An 8898-nucleotide genomic window follows, 5' to 3' on the forward strand; every position below is an offset into this window, starting at 1 on the left:
GAAAAAACAGAGCAAGGCAGGAGGGATGTGAAGTGCTGGGGAGAGAATTACAGATTGCGATTTAAAATAGGATGATTTACACAGAAGGAGTGAGCCATGGACATCTATAGGAGCAAGCATGCCAGGCAGGAAAGGACAGCCAGTAAAAGAGCCTGAAAGCAAATGCTTATCCAGAAGGACAAAAGAGAAAGGTCAGAAGTCATCTCCAGAAAAGTGTGAAAGTGAATGGGATAGACCAATGTTTCTCATACTTTCTTTTCCCCACTTTTTTACACTCTTCTCCTCCCAGAATCGATTTTTGCTTGCTTGGAACAAGATAACCGCCACTAAGAATGAGTGAACTAAAGAAATGTAGCATTACTGGCACGAAGCTGACATTGTCTTCTTCACGTGACACTTACAGCAGTTTCTCTCTGGGCACAATGGCAACTCTTAAAGGAAAAACTGATCGCACCAGTTGCTGAAAAATAGGCAACAATCCCAAACAATAAAATCACTATCACGGGTGTTGGACAAGTTGGTATGGCATGTGTCATCAGCATTCTGGGAAAGTCTCTGGCTGATGAACTTGCCCTTGTGGAGGTTTTGGAAGATAAACTCAAAGGAGAAATGATGGATATGGAACATAGGAGCTTATTTCTTCAAACACCTAAAATTGTGGCAGATAAAGATTACTCGATGACTGCCAACTCTAAGATTATGGTGGTGACTGCAGGAGTCCACCAGCCAGAGGTAGAGAGCCAGCTCGATCTGGTGCAGAGGAATGTAAATGTCTTCAAGTTCATTATTCCTCAGATAGTCAAGTACAGTCCTGATTGTATCATAATTGTGGTTTCCAACCCAGTAGATATTCTCAGATATGCTACCTGGAAACTAAGTGGACTTAGTGATTTAAGCACTGTGTGACTGGAAGTGAGTGTAGTCTGGATCCTGCTAGATTTCACTATTTTATGGCTGAAAAAATTGGCATTCATCCCAGCAGCTGCCATGGATGGATTTTGGGAGAACATGGCGACTCAAGTGTGGCTGTGTAGAGTAGAGTGAATGCGGTAGGTGTTTCTCTCCAGGAATTGAAACTAGAAACAGGAACAGACAACAACAGTGCAAATTGGAAGGAAATGCATAACATGGTGCTTGAAAGTGTGTGTGAAGTCATCAAGCTAAAAGGATATACCAACTGGACTACTGGATTAAGTGTAGTTGATCCTATTAAAGCCATGTTGAAAAATCTATCCAGGATTCATCCAGTGTCAATGATGGTGAAGGGAATGCATGGCATGGAGAACGAAGTCTTCCTGAGCCTTCCATGTATCCTGATTGCTCAGGGATTAACCAGTGTTATCAACCAGAAGCTAAAGGATGATGAGGTTCCTCAGCTCAAGAAAAGAGCAGATACCTTATGGGACATCCAGAAAGATCTAAAAGACAGGTGACTTCTGGCTTTTCGGCTGTAGATATTTAAAACTACAATGTGATTAACTATGAGCCTTTAGTTTTTCATCCATATACGTGGATCACAGTTTATCTTCCTAAATATGTGAATCTGGGCTCATAGAATCAAAGCCCATACTTGGTTTAATGCTTGCAATATGAGCCCTTGAACAAATAAAATTAACTATCATAGTGTGAAGAAAGAAAGAAAGAAAGAAAGAAAGAAAGAAAGAAAGAAAGAAAGAAAGAAAGAAAGAAAGGAAGAAAGAAAGGAAGGAAGGAAGAAAGGAAGAAAGAAAGAAAGAAGGAGGGAGAGAGGGAGGGAAAGAAATGTAGCATTATTGCCAGGAGGCAGCATTTATGAATTTCTCGCAGTCATTAGATTCATGGTCATGAATCTAAAGGATAACCATTCAGGATGGCTGTATGTTTTTTCTACTCATACTCAGCTATGTGGGTCAAAGCATGGAGTAAGCAGAGGTTCTATTTAACCCATGCTGTGGTTCACCAAACAAGAACAACAAACCTGAGAGGAGCAAAAGAATTAAAGCTATAGTCAAGGAAGGGATTATAATGTTTAACCATGGAATGCAAAGTGGATGAGCAAGAAGAAAGAATGTCAAGGGGATGGAAGCCAATGGAAAGGTGTTTAAATCAATGAATTGAAGTGCTGGTGAATGAAAGGGTATTTGAGGTTTTGTTTCTGGAAGGGCTGAGAGAAAAGTAGAAGCTGGTGGTCTGAGGATAGAATATATGAAATTGAATGTAAGGAAAGTTTACAGAACTGATAATATCAAGGTATGGAGTGTGACCACAGTGCTGAGTAGCAGAGGCAGGGGCAGGGACAGGTCAAGTATCTCTTCTGATATCAACCTGGGGAGGGCAGGAAGAGGACACCTCATTACTTCAGGGTGAAGGTGGAAGTCCAGGCTCCCCATGTGGTCTCCACTGGCCCGAGGGTTGAGACTTGTAAGTGTCCTGTGAGGATACTGCTCCCTGCTCCCTGCCCAGTTTTTTAGGACACTACCCCCGTGGCAGGAGGAGTGTGGTTTGGCGACTCTCCTAATAGCCCAGTGAGTGTAGAAGTCTAGGTTCCCATTTAGCCTTTGCTGATCTGGGTGGGGTGGGGATAAGATCTGTGATCTAGTTTAGAATAGAGTGGTTATATTCTAAAAACGTTCTGTTTTATAAGGCTGCCAATTTTCTGGCCCTTTGGTTAGTGATAGAAGGCTTTGTTGAGTGTTTTATTGTTGTTGTTTTGCCTTTTTTCATCTCGCAGAGGGGTAATGATGGTTGTAGCCACTGAGAGAGTTCAGAGTTTTTAATGACCAAACTGGGTAATACAAGAGTTTCTTTAGAATCTGAAGAAAGAAAAGGAAGGGGAGATGTGGCCCTCTGAGAATTACAGGTATCTGCAATAACGATCAGTTCCTAGTGTCAAGATTTCGTCAAAACTCACCCTCAGACATCAGTACTAGGGCAAACTGTGTGCCAGAATAACCTGGTTAAAAAGGAAACAGATGACATCCTGGCCTCCCATAAGGTGTTTGGGAAAGAATGCCCAGCAATGTGATTGGAGAAGTACTTCCTACACCCCTTACCAGGTACAAGTGGATGCAACCATTTTTTGAAATTTTCTGGAACTCTGTGAAGCTCACCAGTATCCAGGTCCATTAAACTCCAATGGAATGGGGAAAAGGATAGAAAAGACCAACAACTCGAGGGTTTGCTTACAGAGTAGCCTATAACAGAGCTAAAATGGCAGCAGAGTCTAGAAGTTGAAGTAGGATGGTTGAATTTAAGCCATAAATCTGTTATGCAGACTAACTATCTAGTTACATTAAAATATTCATGGTATAAGAGCAATTGTTTTTATTCAAAAGAAGATACAATGTGGAATTAATTATATGTTAATCATTTAAGTGCAACAACTCATTTCCCTCAAAATGGACACTTTACTCACAGTAAGATAAACAACTGATTTTTCCCAGATCCACACCCGTCTCTCCCTGCAACACACACCACTCTCTATTAACCGGTTGAGCCCTTCTACCCTACCATAATCTGTCACTGGATGTGAGCTGCCCCAGGAAGAATGTGAATCAGGCCATGCAACTCTCTTCAGGAAAAGTAAACCCCCAAAGAGCTGACAGCTGGGTCATTAAGTCCTTCCCTGAATGGGATCTGGGTAGTACATCTACCTCCATGTTTACCAGAAATAGGATATCGATAAAAGCTGGTTCAATGAATGAAACCAGTAAAGCATCAAATAAGTCCATGACAGTGCAAGCAAGGTAACTGGCTTTATTTCAGCTTTCGTTAAATTTTCCGAAAAAATTACTATAATTTTATAAAACATTTTCCTCAGTTGGATTATTTAATCTTCCATTAGCCAATTAACATTTCATATTGAGCACCTTGTTCATAAGTATGTGAAGACCTATAGGAAATACAAAGAGAAATAGAGAGTTGGTTCCTCCATTCAACCATAGTAAAATCTTATTTTCCAGACTATATCCGGCCTGCATAAACATCTCATAGAATATTAGAATCTGATGGTCCAAAATTAGTAGAAAAGAGAGATCACTAATTTGAAGTAGGATACCTTTATCTTACTACTAAGGGAATGGAGTCCAGAAATACAAAGTAACATATTAAAACACCAAGGTTATGGTTCACAATTACATCTGGATTGATTCATCTCTTTCTATGAGTGGGGTATCAAAAAAGAAATTTATGATTTCTAATTTCATAAGGTTAAGTAAAACACAAAACATAGTTAATGGAACATGAAATGATATGCTTATATTAATTATTAAACTGATTTTAGGTGGTAAAACAGATCGGAATTCAGATCCCTTCATTGCCCACTGTTATATATTTTTATCTGCATGTTACTTTATTCCCCACTGTTATATAGTGACTTTGAACTATTAATGTTGATTTTTTTTTGTTCACTTGTCTCTGTAGATTTCAGTTAATATATGTTGCTATATAAAATCTTTTAGGTGAACAGGATAGCAACCCACTTATCCAGAGACTTCTTGGTGAAGACAAATAATATAAAAATAACAAAAAGAACATCTGGAGAACTGGGTTCTTGCTCCCAAATCTTTCAATAGCTGGGTTACCCTAAACAAGATCCATCATTTTTTCAATTTCCTGTTTGGCTAAAGGAACATTAAAACTCCTGTGAAGCCCCACTTTATTTTTGCTTTTGTTGCCTATGCTTTTGGTGTCATATCCAAGAAAACATTGCCAAGGCCAATATCAAGAAGCCTTTTTCCTGTTTTCTTCTAGGCGTTTTACAGTTCGGGTCTTAGGTTTAACTCTTTAATCCATTTTGAGTTGATTTTTGTGTTGTGTAAGATAAAGGTCTAATTTCATTCTTTTGCATGTAAACATCCAGTTTTCCCAACATCATTTGTTGAAGAGACTGTCCTTGTCAAAGACCAGTTCACTATGCACGGGTGGATTTATTTGGGAGCTCTCTATTCTGTTCCATCAGTCTGTATGTCTTTTTGCCAGTACCATACTGTTTTGATTATCGTAGTTTTGTAATATATTTTGAAATTAGGAAATACGCCGTTTCTTTTGTATACCAATCATACCTCAAAAAACCTGTTAAAAAATTCTTATGAAGTATGACTTTTTTAAACTCTAAGAAATATTTGAAGGGCTCATTTACAACATGGTTTAAACTTATTCTGTGTGCTTCTATAGGAAAGAGCCCAGATCAAAGTTACAAGAAGGCTGGTGTCAGCTCACTAAGGAAGAATTTTCTAATATACAAAATGTCCAATAAATCTGTTTGCCTCGGATATAATAGTCTCCCTATCACTTCAAGATTCAACAGACTGAATATTTGTCTGCAAAGTTTTTGAGAGTATTCTTGCATATCCAGGAATGTTGGATTAGAGAACCTCAAAATTTATTTGTAAATCTAAGTATGTACAGTTCTTTAGAAAACAAATTGACTATTCTCTGTAGAACGACTTCCACTGCCTGCTCCTTAGCTAGTAAATGCTTTCCGAGTTATTAATTGAATGTTGGAGCTTGTCATCTTTGTTATTTTTTTAATTTTCTTAAACATTTTATTTAAATTCAATTAACATATAATGTATTATTGGTTTCAAAGGTACACCCTGTGATTCATCAGTTTTATATCCCCAGTGCTCATGACATCACACGTCCTCCTCTATGTCCATCACCCAGCTACCCCATCTTTGTTATTATATAGAATAGGCTACTCTCTCCTAGTAAGTCCATTTGGGGAACTTAAAGTCTCTGAGGAACACCCACAGTATGGGGCAGACACTAGCAGGGAAATACCAAGTTTTATTCAAATAAAGATGAGGGTCAAGGGACCTCTAGCCTTGTGCTTATTAGTCTGCTTTCTCCCTTGTCAAATGAAATAGTACATTCTCTGCTGATTCCAAGACTTTTGTCAGAGTGAAATAAATATTTTATAAGTGAAAAATGCTATATGTATATATAAAATTATTATTCGACATCATTATATGATATCCACGCAAGTGTCATCTCTGACACTAGAGACTTCAATCTGGCAACCAATCAATCAATGGAGCTCTTTGACATCCATTAACAGCAGATTGGAGCCTTCTATATCAATAGCCTTCATTTGAGAAAGCCTTAGCAAAAATAATTTTATGGGGCTAGGAATGGAGTGAGATTTCATTAAGCATTCTTTAAAGAAAGCCACATAAATTAAAATTAGGTACAAACTACTTAAATCCATTCAAAGTAGAATGGTAGAAACAAAGATGGTATCATAGTATACATAGCAGTTTCATTAAACTCATTCAGCCCAGCCATCTGTTTTGTTTACATGCTGGCAAATTACCAAACTAAGGTTTTCACTTTTTAGTCTATTATTTCATGTAAAACTCTGTTCTAGTCGGTATGACTGGGATGAGGGGGGTGGGGCTTACACTTATTTCTCCACCGAATGCTTTATATCTTATTTCCTCTTAAGAAGATGTGGAAGAAGAGCACAGGTACCCACAAAACAGTGTTTCAAGGACTTCATCTTAGAAAAGGAAGAGTGAAAGACACACCAGTCATATTTAGTGTTAGATGTCGAATATATTTTGATTTAAAGTACACCATAAATCAAGGGTAACTCTGTATTCATTTATCAGATTTCTAAGAATTATTCATTCTGTCACCCTAAGACAGAATTCTTTAGACAATAATAATCAGACCTCACTCTTCTAACCGGACCCTGGGGGAAAATAAGAGAACGGTGAAAAAAACACAAGAGTCTTCTTATGGATAAGAAGGATGGGCAACAATAGTGGGGCTAAGGAAGGTAGGAAGCACTATAAGAAGAGTGATCTTCATACAGGCAGGCAGTGAGGATTTTGCTTGTTAAAATGTTTTAAAAACCCAAGTTCAGCCTCATAACTTCCCAAATAAGAGCAAGCCAAGCAGAATCCCATGGAAAGCTGGCAATGGTCAAGGGTTAGTCTCTGGATGGGTCATAAAGATCATATCCCTTATCAACCATACGCATCCTAAGGGAAAGTACCTAAACAGTAAGGTTATCTAAAATGAGCAGCAGAAAAGCAGGAGGCGGATGTAACAAGACATTGGCAATTGGTATAATTATGTTTTATAACATCTAGATTTTCTCTTTCTCTCCCACCTCTTTTCCCCCCTTCCTTCCCTCCCTCCCCTTCCTTTCTCTTCCTCTCTTTTTCCCTTCTTTTTCTTCCTTCCTTCCTTCCTTCCTTCCTTCCTTCCTTCTTTCCTTCTGTTGTCCTTCATCTCCTCCTCTTCCTCCTGGATATATAATGTAGGCAGACTAGAGATAATTTGATGAGCTGGTCCTTATTTTTTTAATTGGTTCATAAGCTTTTCCTCAATACCTCCAGTAAGAAACTTATCTACATAGTTTCCATGACTTTCTATAAGATTAACCATTTTTAAATATTGTGGAAAATCCTTAAATATTATAATTTTGTTAACAATGCAACTATTTTTCCCTACTTTATCATGCTGACAATTCCATAAGGAGGGCTTATTTTAAGTGAAATAGATCATTATAATAGGCTTAAATTATTTGGGTGATTCCATTATGTTCAAACATTTCCAAAACTGAAATTTATTTTTCAGTGTGAATAATGGTACTAAGCAAACAACAATACACCAAAACAATTACTTAATGAAAATCATAATTTGGGTTGTCATCATTTTTTTTTAACTTCCAAGTGCTCAATTACCTCAAATAGTTATTTCTGAGAAATGAATTTAAGAAGTGAGACTACAGGGGCCCCTAGGTGGCCGAGTTAGTTAAGCATCAACTGTTGGTTTCAGCTCAGGTCGTGGAGGTGTGGGGTCCTGGGGTCAAGCCCCAGGTCAGGCTCCTTGCCGAATTGCTGGAGTCTGCTGGAGTTTCTCTCTCCCTCTGCCCCTCCCCTGCTCTCTCTCCCCCTCTCTCTAATAAATAAATAAGTCTTAAAATAAAATAAAATAAATAATAAATAAATAAATCTAAAAAAAAAAAGTGAGACTTATATATACCTGCTGAGCTAGTCTGATTAGTTGTTAGGCTGACAGGCAATCAGTTAAAACAATAATTTTAGATTGTTAGTGCAGTGTCACATGTGGAATAATAGAAAAGAAGTCCCTACTTTTATTTCCTGCTTAATTATTAAAGAAACTATTAAAATTAAATAAGTACATGAGCTAAGAAAGCCTAATAGAAATATAAAATGGCAAGATCAAAGAAGCCAAAATAAAAACAGGAAAAATGTAATGTGGAAAAAATAAAATAAAAATTAGAATAGCAAAGAACAATGAAGATAAAAATGTTAAATAATATAAAGTATTATTGTACAAAATAAAAAAGCAAGAAAACTACATTACCAATAAAAGTAACTAAAACAATACAGAAGGACAGATAAATAAAATCTAAGAATAAATGACCAATAAAATGTAAGAGTAAATGTAGAATAAGGCAAAATAAACTAATAAAAGATTTTATTTATTTTTGTGAAGAAGTAATTCAAAGTGACATTCCAAGGCGAATAAGCAAGGATGGGGGCATTCAAACGGATCAAACCGATTCCCTTGGCCTGAGGCAGAAGCAGGTAAGAGGCAAGTTTTTCATCTAATTTCAAAAGTATCTTTAGGATCTCTCTCAAGTGACTCCTAAGAATGAAAGTCCCCAGTGGGTAGCTCCATCAAAGACAATAAACCTATTCTTCCAGCTCACGAATTTGAACTTGAAGATGTATTTTTGTCTAAAGACAAGACAATGTCCAGTTGGTATGGATTCTCCAGGATGGTGCAAGAGGCACATCTCGAAAGACAGTTTGGATGATTTTTCTCACCAGACTGGTAGATTCCCGTCACTTGCTTCAAAATAAATGCATGAGAAATCATTTTTCTAGAACCTTAAATCATCCGCATTACAAATATACTACAGCACACTGAACCTCT

General features: G+C 37.4%; 1 pseudogene; it reads left to right on the forward strand.

Annotated features, from left to right (window-relative positions):
* Nucleotides 1-484: 484 nt before the first annotated feature.
* On the forward strand, nucleotides 485-1454 carry LOC123801376 (L-lactate dehydrogenase B chain-like; annotated as a pseudogene).
* Nucleotides 1455-8898: the final 7444 nt, after the last annotated feature.

This window comes from Ursus americanus, chromosome 2 (genome assembly GCF_024610735.1).
Source record: "Ursus americanus isolate L20-20 chromosome 2, mUrsAme1.1.p, whole genome shotgun sequence".
NCBI lineage: Eukaryota > Metazoa > Chordata > Mammalia > Carnivora > Ursidae > Ursus > Ursus americanus.